Genomic DNA, 23,158 nt, shown 5'->3' with positions numbered 1-23,158 from the left:
TAAGCTTTAAAAATTTTAAGTTCTAAACGATTCACTTAGATTGTCAGTATACTGATCCACTTAAATTTTCACACAAAGATCAACTGTTCGAGATACGAGATTAATGTTTTAAAGACTTAAACTTATTCGCGTGTCCCACCTCTTGAATATACTCCCGTATCCAGATCCCAATATTCAGTCTTACAGGTGAATATACCTAGATGATATCTGTAAGGGGTTAAATGCGAGACCGTGAGAGCTCAGGTCAGAACTTCCGTTCAGCAGAGAGATGACGACTCGACTTTTGGTGTGTCCCCTTTAGAGGATCTTTTCTTCAACAGCACATGATTAGCATTTTTCAATGTTTCATCATTTTTTATGCTGAGGGTGACGCTGTATTTCAAGCATTTGCAGAAAGTATTATACGGGGACTAGGTCAGAATTTCCATTCAGCAGAAGTCCCGGGATAATACCCCAGATATCACTAAGCATAAAGACCTAGTATCTCAGAAAGAGGGGTCTTTCAAACAAGATTTCGGGGGTTACCCATATATCCGAGAGATGTTACCCACGAATTAAGCAAGTTTGAATTTAGATTTATATCTCGACACAATTTACTAAATGTGCAAAAACCTACTGGAACATCATCAGTGAGACCGTTTATCACATTTTTGACTTTCCAATTCTTTAGCGTGCTCTGATAGTCCACTGATGTACTATCATTTCCTCTTTTGTACAACAAAACTCATTTTTGATTTTATCATGTTTTTGTCTTTTTCAAATTTTCTGATGTTTTTGGATTTCGAAACCAAACTGAGTTCTTGACCCACTTTGTAGAAACAAATTTTGAAAACAAACTATACAAGAAAAGTGACAACTTGATGAGAATCGCTTCAAATCGCCATCCATTTGGCATAAACAATCAGAATTCCCCCTTTCAACAAACTATTTTCCCATTTACATTTCAAAACACTTAAGTTTGTTTTAATCAAAATGGTTGTTCCGGAAAATAAGTTTTGTTATAACCACTTGTAGATTCGGGGTAAACTTCCTCACTTTGTTTCAAACACATGTATGAGGATTACATCAAGTTCAAATTAATGACCTTGATTAATCACCTTTTCAGAACAAACCTTTCTACCACTTGTAAGATTACCAACCAATCATATACTAAGAATGATGCCGATTCATGCTCCACTCTTACCAACCTGGGAGCTCCGGCAAGTCAGGTGTTTACTCAAACATTATGTCCACCCAAGCCTGACCAGCCTTGGGTGATTTTGGTACACATCTATCCCACCAACATTTTGATTTGTAAAATTCTTTTGCACCCTTTACTTTTCTGTCAACCATTTTTCCAAAAATATGTTTGACTTTTCCATTGAAAGCCTTCTCAACATCAAATTCTCTTTTACCATTGTAGAATTGATTTGAGATCTCAATCTTTCCCACTTTCGACTTTAAATTTTCTTTTGGCAATGGAGGAAAATTCTCATCGTTCGCCTCCGGAACGGAATCCACAATCTTTTTCTCAACCAAAGACTCCTCTGATTTTATGGAATCAAATTCATTGTCAGAACTACTCTCTGAACTTTTGACAACCCATTTTTGTTTTCTTAAATCAACTCTTCTTTTGTAAAAACGTTTTGAGTTTTCACTATCTTCAGGGGTTGAATTCATTTTAATTTTCTCAGTTGGTTGTTTCTTTTCATCAATTCTGGGTTTCAGTTTTGAGTGTGAAGAAACTCCCTGTTTTGTGTTGGACTTGGGACAATTCCAAGCTATATGTCAAACTTCTTGGCATTTGAAACAAGTTCTTCTATCAACTCTTTGAGCAAACTTTCTCACATTCTTCTTCACTTCAGCAAGAAACTCTTGATTTGACTGCTTCCAGAAAGGTTTCTTCTGTTCATCCTCTGAACTTCCACCTGCAACAAATTTTGTTTTTGGTTTATAATTTTTCTCATTTTTATAATTTTCTGAAATACTAAAACCAAGACCTTTCTTTTTGAAATTACTATTATGGTTTGATTTCTTTTGAAAACCATAACCACCACCGTAACCCATCTTCCTGTTAACTCTTTGTTGAGTTCTTGAAGAAGTGTATTTGTTAGGTTTTCCATCAACATTTAAATCTTTTATTTCAGAAATATTAATTTCTCTTAATTTGAAAACCTGTTTGATCTTTTCAGTTTTAACACTTCTTATTGGAAATTCATTATTAGAATATAATTTCTCTGAATCATTCAAAATATAAGCCAATTTGATTGATTCATCACCCAAATTAGATTTTGATAGTAAAAATTCCTTATTGTAAACCCTCTTGACCGGTGAACTCGGACTCTTCTCAGACGAACTCGAATATCTGACTTAGACTCCGACTTTGACTCTTCATCCATATCGAACACCTGATCGACAACTCTCGTAACTAACTCAGGCTCATGATCAGTGTCAGATGCTGTGAATGTGACATCAATACTGTCTGGTAATTCATCTGTGATTTCAGACTTTAATTTGATGTTTAGAGCCTTGTCTACTCTTCCTCATTTGGTTTCCTGGGAGAATAACTCTCAAAGATAGGAGGCGGACATCTGTTATACTTGACACTTGGTTTTTTACCAGTATCAGTATCTTCAGTCTTTTCCTTCTTAAATGCTTCAAGACCTGCAACAGTAGGATAAACACGATCAATCAAATAATCACAAGTACTGTAACTCAACAGTAATCGTTTAATCCTTTCACTCTCAATCTTCTCAAGTTCCAACTCCAGTGTGACAACCCTCAAAATCCTATGTATTCTATACAATTTATTATTGATAATTAAAGTGTTTGACGACTGTGTTGAATTACTTAACTGCTTTCTGATATCTGTGTTATGCTTACACGCATTTGTTAATATACTAAATAGTCCGTTATATTTTCCCAAGTGCTAGAAAGTAAAAAACGTTACAAAATATATAAATAGGACACCTTACGAATTAATTAAGCACTTTAACGGAACAGTATCTAACCGAACAACCGGACATTACCCGGGACACCAAATATTTGTCAAATACATTGTTTTATTATTTTTGACTAGTCATGATCCCCGTATACCATAACACCCCCGTAAATATCAACATACTAATATATGTAAGTATATACTTGACAACCTAACTAACCTTTACCAATTAGTTACAAAATTTGCAACCAACCCCCCCCTAACCGAATCGGTCACAAGAGGACCCACAAGATCCACACCATGACCATACTTCCTAGATCTCTTAGTATATTTTATTAGATATTATTTGATGTCTTGCTTAAGAATATGAACAAAATATATGGTGTAAGATTATAAGTACCTTTGCAAGATCACCATGATTCTATTAGATCTCCTCATATATTTTGTTTAGATTTTATTTGATTGTTGCTTGATCTAGTGGGCAAGATATTAGATATGAAGATCTTTAAGTATGGTGTGTATCTCATTCCATCATCTCATATCTTTCAACTAGATCACACCATCTCCTTCAACTCTCCCTCTCTCCTCTCGGCCACCCACAACCGGCCACCATATACCACCCACACACCACCCATTTTCTTGCAACTTCAATCCAATCCAAGGTGATAGCAAGGTGCTAGGAGGTGAAGTAGGAAGCCCGGTGTGCTTGGAACTCGAAGGACCTCTCTTGTGTGCTATTATCCTCCACATTTCCGACTTGTTTCTTCCCTAGCCTTGTGCTAGTAGTAAGACACTCTAACACTCTTGATCTACATATTTATGATGGTTAATAGATGATTAATGGTTAAAAACTTATGAAACTCTAAAAGAACTTACATTAGTCTTGGATAAAAGATGAATAAGATGAATAAAGGGAAGATAGGTGTGTAACTCATGTCGATCTTGTGTGATTATGATTATTGGTGGATTATTTGATGTTTTGCTGATTATTATTGATGTGTGATGTTGTTGTGGTCACTAAACATAATTAACAGGATCAACCGAACACAAACTAGTAAGCTAGAGACCAAAAACAGCAATTTGTCCATACTTTACAGCCAACTTCAGGTGGCTGTAAACAGGTCATAAACTTAATGAAAAACCGATATTTTGAATCTAAAATATGTTATTATGAAATACGGTTCTAATGGCACCGGAATCGTAATTTTTGGACTCCGTTTACTATTTTTAAAGTGTTAGTTTGTAACAGCAACTTAAGCTGAATTTTGACAGCAATAAATGGGTGTCATACTTTCAGTCATAACCTGAGTTTTGTGATTAATCGGACCATGAAATTTGTACAGTAGATGACAACCGATGCAATTGTAATTACCCCACTGGAATTTCGTAAATCGGACACTCGATGAATTTTTAATAAATTGTTCCGTGGACTGTGGTCAGAAATACACAAATCTGAGTTCAGTCCGGAACATGAATTTTTGTAAAATATTGGTAACTAACCGGACCCCGATATTTTTACACCATAAAATATGGAACGTTTAAGGCATCTTGTAAAAATTTGGGAATTTGTGGAATAATTTAACTATTTTATTAAAATGTCCAAAAACAGCCGGTTTTGAATATTAATGCTGAATTGACATAAGTTGTGACTTGCGTGTCTAAATGTCGAGTATCCTATCGGTGAATGATCTAACATGTTATCTGTATTACGTGCAATATCTTATGTTTGTTTATGAGTGGGGAATGGATGGGAAGTTTATATGGGCACAAATCGTTAAAGTGTGTACCTGTTATGTGGTCGAAGTAATGTGCAAATAAACCATACGTAGGATACGTGTTATGCATGAGAAACTGATTGTTATCCGTACCTTATTAGGACGTGATTGACCAACCTTGACTGTTAGCGATATTTGAGAATCTAACCGAGCAAACCGAGGTGAGTTCACACTTTTCTACAAAGCATGGTAATTTCCCGGTGGGAATGGGAATGGGTACAGGAATAGGGATTCCTCGTCCTTTGGGACGCGTTTAGGAATGTGAATTCCTCGTCCTTGAGACGTGTTCAGGAATGTAAATTCCTCATCCTGTTGGGACGTATTAGACTTACTGGACTAGAACTCTATCAGCGAAGTCCCTCCCTTTTTGTATCGACTTAATCGCCGAGGCTATAGCGAGCGGGTCATTAGTTAATAGCGCTATTGGGTTTAACAAACCTCACACCGTGATAGTCGGACGGGCGTGTACTAATGGACTATGGCACGTCGGTGGTGATAGAACACCGACGCTAGGGCACAATTGATTTTTGTTAGTAGTCGATATGATAAACGAGTATGGTAGTTTAAAATATTGGGGTAGCTCCCCACGGCCTACGAGCCGGGCTGGATAGCCAGGGAAGGTGGACATGGGATGGTTAACAAATAAACGTTTTCGAACTATGGGGTAACCCCCACGGCTGGATAGCCGAATGAGATTAAACTATGTTTTTGGAAACAACGCTAAAATGGACAACCAACCGTGAACTCACTCAACTTTGTTGTTGACTCGTTATTACATGCTTTGCAGGTCATTAAATGCTATGGAGCTGGCATATGGAGGTGGTCGTTGTTGGATGCGAACTGATATGTCTCGTATTTAATAAATAAACTTTATGAACTTATTAAACCTACGTTTTGGACTTTAAACTTATGAACTGCAAACTTATGTTTTGAACTTTATGTTCTATGCTTCCGCTGTTAAACTAAAATCGGATTACTTCCTATTGGTCACCAATCGTATTGTGTTTGGTTTTATTTACTTGATTATGTTGTTCAATATGATTGGTGGCTCGATCCTGGTCACGTCACGCCTCCAAGCGGTGGTACTCCGCATGGTGGATTTTGGGGGTGTGACATCCAGCTTCAGCTTAGCACAGTCTTCAATATACTCATTGATGACACTCTGCTTTGTCATTAATGTTGCGCTTATATTGTCATTTGCTTTCTCAATTTCTGAATTCATCTTTTTCAGACCATCAAATGTCCTGTTCAGCACATTGTAAGATTCCTTCACATACTTTACATCAGACAGTAAATTTTCTTTAATCTTCCCTAATTCAGCAATCTTCTTCTCTTTCTCCTCACAAGCTTTGCAAGATTCTGAGAATTTCAAACATGGTTTTTTAACTTCAACCACTTTTTTAACTATCTTTTCAACTTCAACAATCTTTTCAATTTCAACAAGTTTCTGGACTTCAACAATTTTTTCTATTTCGACAATCTTCTCTATTTCGACAACTTTTTCAATCTCAACTATTTTCTCCACCACTTTCTCCACTTCAACAATTTTTTCTATTGCATTCTCAGTCACTATTTCAACTTTTGTTTCTCCAGCTTCTGTCTTTGCCTTTCATCTGCGAGTAACTTTGCTGCTTCCAGCTCTCTCTTCAATTTGTCAATCTTCTTTTGATTCAGCATCTCAACTTTATCTGCATAGAAAATATTAAAGCTGTCAGGATCAATGCTTTTTCTACATTTGTTAAGATATTCTTCCTCATCATCAGTATCAACATCACTTCCTAGATCTAGAAAATTTTGGATTCTTTTCTGACTATCCTCATTTTCACCCAGAATTCTAGCAACAAGAGCTGTTCCAGGTATGTATTTGTCCCATTAAATCCCTCTGCAACCTTTTCATCATCTTGATGAATGATTAAAGCTTTCTTCTTTCCATCATCAAAGGCACGAGATGATGATGGTTGTTGCTCAATCTGATGAAAAATTGATTTCTGATAATAATTGCTCTTATCTTGATTCCCAGTAGCTTCTTGATTTTTACACTCTCGTTTAAAGTGTCCTTTTCCTTTGCAACGGAAACAGGTAACTTTAGACTTGTCAAAACCTAATGGAGAGGTGGCCAATCCCCGAAACTCATCTCTTCCTGTGATTTGTTGAAATTTTTCTGCTCGTCTAACAGCACTAGCCATACACCATTTTACATCTATTAACTCATGTTCCTCTACATCAATTTGGTCATAATCTTCTTTTGTAAGCATCGGATTTCCAATTTTGCCAGCAATAAAATTTTCGTATGATTCCAACATAGCAACGAGTGATTCCATGTGTTGCTTAGCAATTTCAGGAGACAAGTTGTGACCATTTTGAATGGTTAAAGAAACATTGCACTGCAGATTTGTAGAATTCTGCTGTTAAGGACTTGATGCTGTGCTGTTTGGATCAAAACTTGAAAACGATGAAGAACATCCACCACTTTGAGTTGTAGTGCTAACCTTTGGACTTGAAGAACCATCAGCACTAAAACCAGTTTGGATTTTTGGACTTTGACTAGGGGTAGCCTCAAACTTGTTCCCTCGGTAATACAGACTGACATCCTGCTTAGCATTTGGATTTGTCATGATAGCAGTTTTCTGAATATCTAATTCCTGCTCTTCAATTTTCTGAATGAACTGTGCCAAATTCATACTCTCAGACTTCCTCATGAGTTTCACAATCATCAAATAAGTTCCCCACTTGTGTTGGGTAAGGCTTCAGCTAGTTTATTGACCCACTCATCATCCTCTTTCTTAATGTCCAATCTTCCCGTTTCCATTTCCAATACCAGATGACAATATCTATCAATGGTCTGCTTTGTTGTTTCATGATCAAAGGCTGTAAACATATCACCCAGAAGCTAAATCACCTGATTTCGCTTGAACCGACTCAAGCGAAATCACTCATAGAAGCGGAATAAAGTATTTTTGAGCGAAATATCTGGTTTCGCTTGAAATTTTCAAGCGGAATCAAACAATCTCGAGCGAAATCTCAGTTGCTCGTTCAAGCGAAATCACTTCGAAGGTCCATTTCTATCATTTTTAATTCGAATTTTGATCTGGTTCTTTCAAGGCTTTGTTAAAATGCAGTTTCGCACAAGTTGTGAAAAATTCAGTCCATACTGACTGTAAAAACTTGTTTAAATGCAGAAAGAAGGTGTAGAAGTAAGAAATATGGCTGGTTTTGGCAAGAACTCCTCCTCCTGAGCTCTGATACCACTTGCAGGATCGATCCGTGACCCAAACGAATCAATCAGAAGAGCTCTTATCCGTTTCAGAGGCAGAAACTATGAAACGGACTAGAAAAACAGCTTGTTTTACTTAAATTTGCCTTGTATAATGATAATCTTCAGTTTACAATCAAAAGGCACTTCGGCAGCACCTCGTTTCCAGAAAATCAGAATGTTACAAATGATTTCGCTTGGGTTGTATTTATAGGGGAGAGATTCCGCTTGAAAGAACATATAACAGTTGAAGCGTAATTACTTAGTATCTGATTTCGCTTGAAAGTGTCATATGACCATTTCAAGCGGAATCACCCTCTTCAAGCGGAATCAGCCCAAAGAAACCCTAAAACCTCCTATTTTCTCGTACAACGCGCCCTGATCTAACAATTCTAATACTAGACTTGATACAAGACGAAGTCGACAGACGTATGCACCAACAGTTATTTAGAGATTTATTTGTTGGTTGTTGTGATGATTTTTGAAAAGAAATTGATATGCTTCAATAGCATGGATACCTCCATTTTCAAGGTAAACTATGGCAAAAGTTTCTAAAAATACAAGCACTTAGAAAATATTTTCTAAACAAATATTTACAGGTATGTTCTAAACTATGTTTTTCAATATAAACTTTGCCATAAATTTTGTTACAAAAATACAAGTATTGGAGGTTGGTTTTTGTAAATAAAAATGGATAAATATATACTTAGAATATATATTTTATATTAAAGACACTTGTGTGAATATTTGTATACTTGGTGTAATAGTTATGTTATTTTAGGAATTAAAGTAATATAACTTAACAAAATACCAAGAATTTACAATCCAAAATAATACAAAAAATCACAAGGAATAAATATATAAGTTACACACTCAGTACTGTGAAATCAAACGCAAGAACGTAACTTACAAAATATTCCGGAAAATACCGTTATAAATATGTTTTTGGTAAATATTATTTTGGGACACAAGGAATGAAAATATGATTTTCGTTATTATAACAAAGTATATCATATTTTCGACAAAGAGAAAATATATTATTTTTTGGAAGTAAAAATATATTTTCTTAGAATATTTAGAAGATATATGATTTTTGATAAAAATATATATTTTCTTGAAATACATTATTTTTGGGACAAAACAAGTTTAAATATATTTTCTGAAGTAAGACTTGAAAATATATTATTTTGGAAACTACAAATACGAGAATACAAATACACATCTATGAAATACTCCCATCCTTGGGAAGGAAATACGAAAATAAATACTTGAGAAGTATTATAACTTTGGATAATGTTAAGGACATAAAGGAAACGTAACTCAAAACATGAATACTAAGGCAAGGCATGACCCGCTCGTCTAGTAGACGCTAGCACATTGTAGGTAGTCATGTTTGCTGACGAGATTTGAGTTACGAGTACCGAAGACGCAAAACAGTGAGTTCATGCTCCCCCTTTTCTATTAACTGTTTTTGGTTTTATAACTCTCGGGGGCGGAATACATGTTACGAATACTTAAACGATATGAATTGCCTATGAGATGAACTACTAGATCATGTGAGCATAGACTAAATATTGAAATGCCATTAATACTTAATTAGGGACGAAGGTTAGATCTAACGGGTACGGCCAAGCCCCACTCATGGTCCTTATGTGACCACAAGAGTGCTTTGGTGTCCTAGTCGAGGCAAATCGACATAGTCGAGGTAAATCGACATAGTCGAGGGAAATCGACATAGTCGAGGGAAATCGACAAGGGTATAAACTTACTCATTACGAGTGCTCCCTATGTCCTCACATGCTTTAAAGTCCTTGTAAAACAATTATGTTCATACACGCTTTTCATACCTGTTTTCATACCTGTACTCATACAAAACGCATGAACTCGCTCAACTTTTGTTGATGTTTTCAAAATTACATGTATTTCAGGTGATAAGATGGATATTGGGCACGGGTGTCGTAACTAGAAGTAGACTTCAAGTTTAGATGTCATCCACTTTTGTTGGTTTGTAACCTAGTCGAAGGTTGTGTTTTAAAACTTAAATAACCAGTGTTTGTAATACTCAAATTTTATGAATGGATGAACATCGTTTTAATCATGTAGTTGTTTATTAAGATTGAATGCAATGATATTAAACCAGTCACACATCATACGCTTCTGCAAAAATGTCAGGGTGTGACAGTTTGGTATCAGAGCTTTGATTGTAGTGAACTAGGCTTCCTTCTCGATTCTAGACTAAAATCACTAGAGTTCTCTCACAAAAACATTTTACAAAAAGTTTTTTTTTTCATTGCATTCACGTAAGCGTCAAGATCCGTGAGTCAAACATTTTTCAAAGAAGAGACAAGGCAAGGACACTAGTAGGGAATACCCTCAAGATAAGGTGCCAACTAAGGCATAGTCTACACGAGTTAGACTTGCCAAAGACAAAATGACCCCCCCCCCAAAGGATAAATGAGAGTTATACGTGATATGATGCATCGAATTGCCTGTTTATGCTAAGAAATATACTTGTTTATTGATATATACATACGAATAAGTGTACGGAATGATTATTGACATGAATAAGATACTTTCGACTTCGACTCCTATTATTGTTCTCAACTAGCACGATGAAGCTATCGACCTCGCGTTCTTTGCAAAGCTCATGGCTGGAGTGATTACCAAACAAGATTCTAAGCTTGCTTCTGTAGGAAATGGCTGCTCTTCCCTCTCGATCGTGAAGGTGCCTAACTGCGGTAGTGACGGCGAGGCAGAGGCGGCTTTTGTGAAGCAAGATTGATGACACACCTGACCAGACAAGGAAGATGAAGTATTCATCTTGAAGGTGCCCCTCCAACTACTAGGAATTATCCTTGTTCCTGTTTCATCTAATCATCGTGCCTATTCGCGCGTACCGATAATGAGTGTTAGTGCGTGGACCACCGCAATGGTCCTTTCCATGACAGAGGTATAAGGACAGTAGTGTCCCCTCCTTGATTGATTATCTGCTTGGACGAGAGAAAATTGGGGTAACTGTGCAAGACAATTTATTATTATGGGGGCCCACGTAATAAGAACTTGTAGTGCATGGAAATCCTAGTGGACTCTGCGGATCAGGTTGATGATCACCATCCCTCCAAAAATAATCTATAGGTGTTCACACCTTCATCTGGTAGAACAATACATAGACAATTGCTTTAGCAGTTTATAAAGTAGGAAACCTATCTTTGCCTACTTCGTGTCTGACACTTCTACCCGTGTACGAGACGTTTGAGAACCAATATTTAAGCAAGTGAAGATGGATAACATTCGGAAAGATTCAGTGATGTTACACTCTCTATCACCCCTACATGAACAACCCCATCTCTGGGAAAATATACACATCAATAAAGCTAAAGACCTAAGAAAACCAATGTAGCAGGAAATAACTAAAAACTTGTGACCAAGGTGATATAACCTCGAGTTCATAGGTTACAAGCAATAAGTCAAAGTTGCCAAGCTTATGTGAAGGCTCAGTAATTGTTTCCTCGCTTATTCATTGTTGAGTATATATGCATGTGATATTGGGTGATTACACATTGTCTTATGGTACTATGTGCCTCATGGATAATTATGGAATGTTGTCTAACCTACCTCATACCTTTTGAAAGAAGAAAATGCTGCCCAGACGTGACATAAACACCAGTACGTTACCAAGGACAGAAGCCGAGCTTCAAGAACACATCTCACAGGCAATTGCACGAAATGAAGCCCTTCGCTCCAAACACAGTGGTAGCACTTCCGGAAATAATCCTTCAACTGGCTGCACCTATAAACAATTCCTGGACTGCAAGCCATTGAATTTTGATGGCGCAGGAGGTGCCGTTGCATTTGTTCGTTGGGCAAAAAAGACTGACTCTGTTCTAACAATGAGTAACTGTTCACCCCAGCAGAGTGTTACCTATATCTCAAGGTTGTTTTTGGATGGCACACTCTCCTGGTGGAACCTTCAGGTTCAGACCCTTGGTGCAGATGCTGCTTATGCATTGAGCTAGGACGAGCTCAAGGAAATGATGGAGAAGAAATACTGTCCTAGGGCTGAAATCAAGAAGCTTGAGGTGGAGTTCTGGAATTTGAAAATGGGCGGACCGAAGATTCCTGAATATGTCCAGTGATTTCACGACTTGTCTAGGGTCGTCCCCTACCTAATGAAGCCGGAATTCAAGAGGGTTGAGCGATTCATTTGGAGACCTGCACCTCAGATCAGGAGCATAGTTACTACCTCAAAACCCTCGACCATCACAGAGGCTATCGATTTGAGTGTCACTCTTACTGAAGAAGCTCTACGCATGGGAAAATTTTCGGAATCCGAGGATAACAAGAAAGAGACTCATGTGGAGTCATCAGGCAACAAGAAAAGGAAGTCCTCAAACCTAAAGATAAGCACCCTAGCCAGCTGTGGAATCTCTAAGGCAAACAAAAGAAAGGAAGTGAACTCGCCGAGTGGCAGGAAAGCTGATGGAGCCACTAATAAGGCTGGTGGTAAGGTTTACTTGGGGACTAAGCCGAGGTGTGAGGAATGCAATTTTTACCATGAAGGTCAATGTCTGAGGCCTAAGTGTGGAAAGTGTGGAAAGGAAGGGCACCACAAGGATGCCTGTTGGGCGAAGGATCCAGACGGAAGGGATAATGGGAAAATTCCAAGCTGCTACAGATGTGGTGAAGCAGGGCACTTTAGAAAAGATTGCCCTAGGAAGAAACAAGCAAGGAAGGGTTTTCATGATCGAAGCTCGTGAAGCACGCCAGGATCCAGATGCGGTAACGGGTACGCTCCCTATTAACCAACCTTATGCATCTATTTTTGATTAATGCTGGCATTAACTAAACGTTGCATGCTTAGAACTTAAGAAACTGCTTGGCCTAGTTTCGAGTAAAATAGACGTCCCGTGTTCTTTAGAAATGGGCATATAGAAGACTAGTTTAGGCAGACGAAGCAATTAAGGATTATACTTTGGGGACTCAAAAGGCCGGAACCTTCTGTTACCATTGACTTAGGAAGTCATGATATGATAGTCAGCATGGATTGGATATCCAAGTATAGAGTTGAAGTCGTTCGATATAAGGAAAATCAGTCGCATCCCTCTTGCGAATGATGAAACATTATAGTGCACAGCCTTCTTGCAATAGTTTCAAGGGTACTAGACCGTGGGTCTGCAACATCTCTCATTGGTCGAAGAGACCCAGAAGCTCCTCCGAGTAGACTGCATAGCCTTCCTAGCTCATGTTGCCGATAAGGAGACCTAGGAGCTGGAGCTAGAAGACAACCCCGTGGTGGAGGAATTCTCAGAAGCCTTTCCTGAAGACTTGCCAGGAATACCCCCCCCCCACAACGACAAGAGAAGTTTAAGATGAACCTCGTGCCATAAGCAGCACCAATGTCGAATCACGCCTTACCGATTAGCTTCGTCCGAGAAGCATGAGCCTCCGATCTACCTGCAAGAGCTACTAGACAGAGGAAGCTAAGGACATGACATACGTAGTCAAGAACACAAGAAGAAAGTTGACAGCTTCCATAAATTCTAGAGAATTGGATATCAAGGATTGGTATGCTTTGCTAAGGATTGATGACATGAACAGACAAATCGTAAGATTCTAGCTACCATTCGAAGATCGACTTGAGGACAGGATGTCCTCAATAACAAATACAAGAAGAAAATATCCCTAAAACGACCTTTAGGACTCGCTTCGAGCATTACGAGTTCCTTGTCGTACCATTTGGCTTAACACATGCATCGACAATATTCATGGACCTCATGAATCGAACGTGTAAGCCATACCTGGATAGATCATGATTATATTTATTGACTACATTCTTATATGGCCAACGACCAAGGAAGGTCGTGAGCAACAGCTGCAATTTACCTTGCAACTCTTAGAGAAAGAACCGTTATGTGCTAAGATGTCGAAAAGTGGATTTCGAATTCGCGAGGTAAGAATTTTAGGGTACATGGTGGATAAAAACGAGATTCTGCAATCAAGAGCTAAGAAGTTAGAGTTGCAATTATGTGACGCTTCTCGACAAAGTCTCGATTGCGCGACAATGCAACGAGACCATGGCATTGCATACGCGTCACATTGATTAGGGATCATGAGAAGAAACCATGATCTAGATGCAGAAATTGCGCGCCGCAAATTTGACGTCATTACCTGTAAGAAAACATTGCACGACCCTTACTGATCACAAGGGTTGCAGCACACCGTTGATCGTAAGAACTTAAATATTAACGAAGATGGACTGAGCTACTAAACGATGCAGACTGTATGGACATGTTACGTGCTTGGGTGATAAACTTTGATGAAAAGTTGGAACACTCACTTGCCCTTAGTGGAGTTTTTCCTACAACAGTATTTATCACACCAGTGTTTAAACCGCTTCGTGTGAAGCTTTAGATGGAACATAATAAGCCGATCCCCGTTGTGTGAACGAAGACCGGAGATAAACAATTTACTTGCCCAAGTTGGTTCAGGAAAAATTAGAGGCAAGATCATTCAGATATGTGATCATATCAAGACAGCCCGTGGAATACAGAAAGATTACGCCGATGAGCGGCAGAAATCGTAGGAATTTAAAATAAGAAGCATAACTTTAATGGGAGCCTCGCCTAGAGAAGGCATGGTGTGATTTGGAAAACGTAAAGGTTGGACCCCCGGTGTAGGGATCAGAACCATTGCTCACAAGTTGAAACTTCCATAAAAAGATCAGTATTGATCGCGACACATTCCATGTGTCTAGTCTTTAGAGGAGTCTGACTCAAGGAACAGTCGTTGTTCCCACAAATAAGATTCACGTCAATGACAAATGACAAAATTACTATAGAACCTGTTAAGGTTGCGGACCAAGAGTCCACAAAACACAGAAAAGACGTAATTGATTTACTTGAGTACATTAGAATTCATATCATAACCCAGAGTTACATGGGAACATGAAAGAAAATTTTAAATTTAAGTGACCCCATTTGATTCACAACTCCCCTGCGACCGATGGTATCACTTGAATTTCGGGACGAAATTCTTTTAACGGGGGGAGACTATGACAACTGTCACTTTTCCGTACATTCAGTACACTAATTGAATAGTAATCTGTGGTTTAATAACTGTGCATGATCTAGTTTACAAGACAAATGAATTTCTGATTACTGTTATATACATACAATGGCATTTCATGTTGCAAGACTTTATTCGTTGCTATATGCAACACGATATAGTTCCAATAATACACATAACAGAATTGGCACCATTATCAGACAAACTAAAATGCTGTCGAAGTTCAGTACATAGACAGACAGTGTTTTGAGGCCCAGTATGAGTCAGAGAACAAGTGATACACTAGTGTGGTGTGTAGGGAAGTAAGGACCATTAAACTGCGTCACTAGGGGATAGTTAAAGTGATGGAAAGTGCCTAAAACCCATTAAAAGTGCAGAATTCTGCATGTTTCAGCAAAATTCAACTTTTTAACAAGCTAGTAATGTGCAAAAATATGGCAAAATGGTCCTATATGCTTTCCTAAGTGTCGGGAATTAAAAGTGTCACAAAAGGGTACTTAAAGGACACTAAACGGAATAACTTAACACTTTAACGAACCGGTATCTAACCGAACAACCGGACATTATCCGAACACCAAAATTATACTAGAAGCACTATTTTATTATTTCTGAGCTAGCTATGATCCCCGAACACCCTAACACCCACTAAAAATATCAAGTAATTAACACCTATGACTTATACTTGGATTTAGACCTTTAATTTAACTAGATGTTGGAATTTACACTTAGACCCCCCCCATATATGAGTGGACGGTCACATGGCCCCACCATAATCTTCTATTGATCTTGAAAATCCTCCATGATTCTCCTTAGATTTGATGAATATATTGCCGCGTACTTATGGGAACATGATATCCATTGGACAAAAACACAAGATGGTTATAAATGAATCATTCTCATCATCACACAACACCCCCACCTTTCTCTTCCCCTCTTCTTGGCTTCAGCCGAGATTAACCCCACCACAACCACCATCATTCACTCATCATCTATCCATTCCAAGGTCACTACTTGTTGTTATAAGGTGATTAAGGAAGCTTGGTGCTTGCGGAACTTGAAGGACCTCTTCTACTTGCTTTTACCCACCACATTCATCACTTTCATCTTCAAGTGTTCTTCCCTAGCTTAGAGCTAGTAGTAAGATCCTTGTAACCTTTGCTTACTTCTATTTTTGATTGGTTAAAAGATGTATTATGTTAAAAATCACTAGAACATTAAAAGACATGAACATGAATCTTGAACATAAGCTTACCATATTTTGAAATAGTGATGAAACTATGTTGTTTAGTATATGTATGATGTTTGCCTGTTGTTTTCTTGAGAATATGGTGTTAATCATCACATGGAGCTTGCTAGATTATGATTAAACACATGATCTAGCAAGTGAGAGGATGATCATGTGACAACATAGGATAATTATCTTCTTGTGTAAACATGAACTTGATGAATAAAATGATTTCTTGAAAAATAATAAACAAAGTGAGTGGGTAAACTTATGGATCCAAGATTTATAAATAATTTTCCAAAAGAACCAAGTTCAAAAATATGATTTTTAGTAGAACTTGATTCTTACTTAAACCTACACTATTTTTTTGTGAAAAAACAAGTGCATAAACATTTATGAAACAAGAAGATCTAATAAATAAACATTTTTGTAAAATATGATTAAAAGTTGTAAACACCTAGTTTCTTTAAGAATGAGATTTTTAAAGGAATAAACACACTTTAAAGGGGTAACTAAACCCACTAAACACTTTACCATGTTACTACAAGTTTTCGTGAAAGATCAAGTTCATGTTGTATTGTAAATTGAATAGTTTTTGCACTTGGTAACTGTAAGTTATTTAGAGATTTATTTGATGGTTGTTGTGATGATTTTTGAAAAGAAATTGATATGCTTCAATAGCATGGATACCTCCATTTTCAAGGGAAACTATGGCAAAATTTTCTAAAAATACAAGCACTTAGAAAATATTTTCTAAACAAGTATTTACAAGTATGTTCTAAACTACGTTTTTCAATATAAACATTGCGATAATTTTTTTTACAAAAATACAAGTATTGGAGGTTGGTTTTTGTAAATAAAAATGAATAAATATATATTTAGAATATATATTTTATATTAAAGACACTTGTGTGAATATTTGTATACTTGGTGTAATAGTTATGTTATTTTAGGAATTAAAGTAATATAACTTAACAAAATACCAAGAATTTACAATCCAAAATAATACCAAAAATCACAAAGAATAAATATATAAGTTACACACTCAGTATTGTGAAATCAAACGAAAGAACGTAACTTACAAAATATTCCGGAAAATACCGTTATAAATATGTTTTTGGTAAATATTATTTTGGGACACAAGGAATGAAAATATGATTTTCGTTATTATTACAAAGTCTATCATATTTTCGACAAACAAAAAATTTATTATTTTTTGGAAGTAAAAATATATTTTCTTAGAATATTTAGAAGATATATGATTTTTGAGAATAATATATATTTTCTTGAAATACATAATTTTTGGGACAAAACAAGTTTAAATATATTTTCTGAAGTAAGACTTGAAAATATATTATTTTGGAAACTACAAATACGAGAATACAAATACACATGTATGAAATACTCCCATCCTTGGGAAGGAAATACGAAAATAAATACTTGAGAAGTATTATAACTTTGGATAATGTTAAAGACATAAATGAATCGTAACTCAAAACATGAATACTAAGGCAAGGCACGGCCCGCTCGTCTAATAGACCCTAGCACATTGTAGGTAGTCGTGTTTGCTGATGAGATTTGAGTTACGAGTACCGAAGACGCAAAACAGTGAGTTCATGCTCCCCCTTTTCTCTTAACTGTTTTTGGTTTTATAACTCTCGGGGGCGGAATACATGTTACGAATACTTAAACGGTATGAATTGCCTATGAGATGAACTACTAGATCATGTGAGCATAGACTAAATATTTTAATGCCATTAATACTTAATTAGGGACGAAGGTTAGATCTAACGGGTACGACCGAGCCCCACTCATGGTCCTTATGTGACCACATGAGTGCTTCGGTGTCCCAGTCAAGGAAAATCGCCATAGTCAAGGTAAATCGACATAGTCAAGGGAAATTGACATAGTCAAGGTAAATTGACATAGTCAAGGGAAATCGACATAGTCGAGAAAAATATACAAGGGTATAAACTTACTCATTACGAGTGCTCCATATGTCCTCACATGCCTTAAAGTCCTTGTAAAACAATTATGTTCATACACGCTTTTCATACCTGTTTACAAAGGAGTCTCTCAAAGATTTAGAAGATTACAGTACTCACACAAAATGCATGAACTCGCTCAACTTTTGTTGATGTTTTCAAAATTACATGTATTTTAGGTGACAGGATGGATCTTGGGCGCGGGTGTCGTAACTAGAAGTAGACTTCAAGTTTAGATGTCATCCACTTTTGTTGGTTTGTAACCTAGTCGAAGGTTGTGTATTAAAACTTAAATAACCGGTGTTTGTAATACTCAAATTTTATGAATGGATGAACATCGTTTTGATCATGTAGTTGTTTATTACGATTGAATGCAATGATATTAAACGTGTCACACATCATACGCTTCCGCAAAAGTCAGAGTGTGACAAAGTAAACAACCAAAAAACAACTAAACTAGAACATAAAAGTAACTAGCATCTATGGTCTTTAATCTTCGTCAAAAAAATCTTTGCCATCCAGCTTCCACTCCTCCAGAAAACGCTTCACATTTGATGTTTGTTTATATTTGAAGGAGATTAGTTTTGCTCGAACTGTGCTAATAATGACATCAACAATCTGCCCAGGAGGTCTCAATGGTTACTAAAAGAAACGGGAATATGAAATTGTTTTAGTGGATGATGATTATGTTTACAAGTTATAATTCTTGAAAATAAAAGATTTCAAAAATAATCTTTTAAAGAAACCAAAGTTATTTACAAGATTTAACATGATCTTGGTTTTAAACAAATTAATTATGTTTTAAGTGTTAAATCAAAGTTAGAAAAGTATTGGTAACAAGAAAAATACAAGAAGAAATATTTTTAGAAAATCATCATGTAAGTTGTAAAGAACTAAAATCTACAAGAAAGAGTTTTATAAACTAAAAACTATGTTTTTAGAGGTAACTAAACTTACTAAATAACATGTGAAGTTACTACAAATTTTTACTAACTTTCAAGTTCATGTCATAGTGTAAAATGCTTAATTTTGGCTCAAGGTAAGTTGTTTGTAAATTGTTGATGATTGGTGATGAGTTTTAAAAAGAAAATGATATGCTTTTAAGCATGGAAACCTCCATTTTTAAGAGGAAACTATGGCAAAATTTTTGTAGAAATTAAACACTAAGAAAAATATTTTTAAACAAGTGTTTATAAGTGAATTTTGATCATGGTTTTCATATAAAAATTTCCCATAATTTTTATTACAAAAATTACAAATATTGGAGGTTGATTTTTGATAATAAAGATGACTAAGTATATATTTAGGAAAATATATAGTTAGATGTCACAAATTGTGTGTTACTTATATATTATGTGTATTAGTAATATTATTTTAGGAACTTGAAAATAATATAACACACCAAAATACCAATAATTTGGAATACAAAATACTACCAAAATTCCAAGAAAACAAATATATCATTTATACCCGAACATTGGACAATCGGACAAACGGACATAATGACTATAAATATATATATATTTATATATATATATATATATATATATATATATATTCCGGAGATAAATTTATAACTAGACAAGTATGACAAACGGTATTTTGGAAACCAAATAAACGGAAAATATGATTTTTACAAGTATTACAAAATATATCATATTTTGTCAAATAGAAAATATATTATTTTTGTGGAGAAAAATATATATTTTCATAAAACAATTTGAAGATATTATTTTTGAGTGAAGAAAAATATATATTTTCTCAAACAAGTTAAGAATATATTATTTTGAGTGAAAGATAGAAATATATATTTTCTAGAGTTAATCTTAAAAATATATATGTTATTTTTTAGATATATATATATATATATATATATATATATATATATATATATATATATATATATATATATATATATATATATGAAGGTATATTTATTTTTGTCAAGAAAGACTTATAGATATTTTTCTATAAAAATCCTCTTAAAATATATATATTTTGAGAATATAAATTTGGTGATTTTTAGTTGTCTAAAAATATATTCCGGAAAATTAAATATAAAAATACTTAATAAATACAAGAAAATATGTATTCTCGTACGTACAAAAATTAAATATAAAAATACTTAATAAATACAAGAAAATACGTATTCTCGTACGTACAAATACACAGCGGAATACACCACTGATACTTGGCAAATACACAAGTATAAGTATAAGTATACCCATACTTGGTAACTATTCATGAAAGAATTACAAAATGAACTAAGGCAAAAATATATTATTTTAACAATATTCCAAACAAATGGATGAATATAATTTAAGTTAAAGTATTATTATTTTAACCAATAATTATATACTTTGGAATAATATATTGTGCACACAAGATATAACTCAAAGAATACCAATTCCAAGATAAGTCATACTACCTAAGACTAAGAATCGTTACACGACGTAGCCGTCTAATAAAACATAGCACGTGTGTAGGTAGTTGTACGATCAGTGGAAAGGAGCTTTGAGTTACTGGACAGAAGAACGCAAATCAGTGAGTTCATGTCCCCCTTTTCTTTTAACTGTTTTCAGTTTTATAACTTCAGGGGTGAAATACATGTTACAAATGTTTCAATCGTTTACAAATGGTATAGTTAGCTTAGGAATGAACTGTTAGATCATGTGAATGGGTAGGCGAACACTTAAGACCATTAATCCTTGTATAAGGACCGCGGGGCATGAGTGGTAGATCTATCTGGGTGTTGCGAGCCCCATCCATGGGCCGGGAGTGGACGAATGTGGTGACTATGTCGTTCCAGCCGGGTGGACCGGTACAAAATCCGCTAGGTTTGAGCCTTCCTATACCGTTGCACACATATTAATGACCTTGCAAATCATTAATTGATCTGTTCATAGACGCATTCATACCGGTTTTACAAACGCATACTTACAAATGTTTACAAGGTTATTCGTGCACACATACACAAACACATGAACTCGCTCAACTTTTGTTAATGTTTTCAAACTACATGTATTTCAGGAAACTGATGGATCTGGCGGTGTTTGACAAGGTTTCAAGAAGTATTTACAAGAAATGATGTCATACTTTTTGGGAAGGGTTTGAATTGTGTATCTCATCATTGATATGATACATGAATCAAAGCCTTGGTTTTCAATGTCTTTTGTTTTCAAAGTCCGTTATGGAACTTAAGACATTTGGTTGGTTTGTAAGTTAAACTTGAAGTTGATGGTTGGTACTAAACAATTTGGGTTGTATTATTTTGAACGTATTAATGGATGAACATCATGGTTTTAGTCATATAGTTGTTTGTTATAATTGAATGCAATGACATTAAGCAAGTCACACATCATACGCTTCTGCAAAAGTCAGGGTGTGACAATATCCATTTCCGAATCGATTATTTGTGTTAGTGGTCGTTGGATGATGGAGAAATACTTCGTACGACGATGATAGTCATTGCACCATCCGGATGTGACATCGAACCCTCAATTGATGATTGATGATCACGCGATGATTGTCGTTGGTTATCGTTGAATAGCGATGTCTCCACAAGAGTACTTTAACAAAAGTGGGGTGTGTCGCACATAAAATCATATCTCATTGATTACTAGACAATTTTTTGCAATGCATAATCTTGCTCCCACGCAGGGGCGCAAGATTTAAGGGGCGGGGAGGGGCGCCTGACCCCCCGAACTTTTCGGTCAGTAGTGTTATATATGTACGTTTTGTATAGGATTTTGTAGGTATATACGTTTTCGACCCCCGGTTTTATGAAAAAAAATTAGGTATATACGTTTTCAACCCCCCCAGTCTTAATTTTTTTATTTATATAGCCCAAATAAAATAATTAATTAGCCCAAATATTATAACTCAAATCATTATATTTTGTAGAATACTAGAATGTATATATTATAACCCAAATCAAATCATTATATAGCCCAACTTAAAAGCCTACCCTATCCAAAAAAACCCAAATTCGTTTAATTTGGTACATCGACCAGAAGAACAGAAGCCATAAGCCAGAACTGCAGAAGGGGGGAAAACGCAGGTTCCAGAACGGTTTGACTTCAGCTTCTTGTTCGTTAACATAAGCCAAAACGCTGCTCGTTGTTGTGGTCTTGTACTCTTGTTTGACTTCTTCAATCGTCATAAGGTTGAAGGTATGTTTCTTTTTTATCTTTATGTTTAATTTAGGGCTGCAATTTATGTGATTTAGGTTGAAATTAGAGGTGAAATTGGCCTGAATTTTTGCCCTAAACTTGTTGAATCTTTTTTTAACTATGTCTAATTTTATTTATTTAATCTTATTGTGAGTTGATTTAGATAGAAATTAGAGTTTGAAATTTAGGGTGATTTGTTAACTTGTTTTGTTATTAGATTATGCTATGGGGAAGAATAAAATGATAACTTTTCTTAATGTTTGAGAACGTTTTTTATTTGATGTTAATGTTTGACCCGACCCGACCCGAATCGAATCATCGAAGTCCGACCCGAACATACACCACGAAACTATGCGATAGAAAAAAAAATTAGGCATGTTACCTTTCGACCCCCGAACATTTTTTTCAAGCTTCACCACTATTTTGGTCAAAAATTACCGAAGCAATTAAGTGATCAAATTAGTTAAGTGAGGTAGTGTGCTAGAAATAAGTGTCGAAAAAATGTTAACCAGATTAATTGCAAAAACAGTTTCAGGATACGACTCTGGATATAGAGTTGTACCTATGATCAAACAATGAGCATAAAAATAAAGGTTGACACGTGATGTACGAGGAAAGCCCTTGATCAATCTAGATCGCCGGCATAAAACCTCGGGAGCTGACAATTGCAGCTGCCTTGTTCTTCTATTACTTCAAATATCAGGATACAGTGCAAGACGTAGTGCGGAGGTGTTACAATGTAATTCGAGTACAAGTGTTTGTG

This window comes from Helianthus annuus, chromosome 4 (assembly GCF_002127325.2).
Source record: "Helianthus annuus cultivar XRQ/B chromosome 4, HanXRQr2.0-SUNRISE, whole genome shotgun sequence".
Lineage (NCBI taxonomy): Eukaryota > Viridiplantae > Streptophyta > Magnoliopsida > Asterales > Asteraceae > Helianthus > Helianthus annuus.
The sequence above is the reverse complement of the archived record's forward strand: the minus strand, read 5'-3'. Positions refer to the sequence as shown.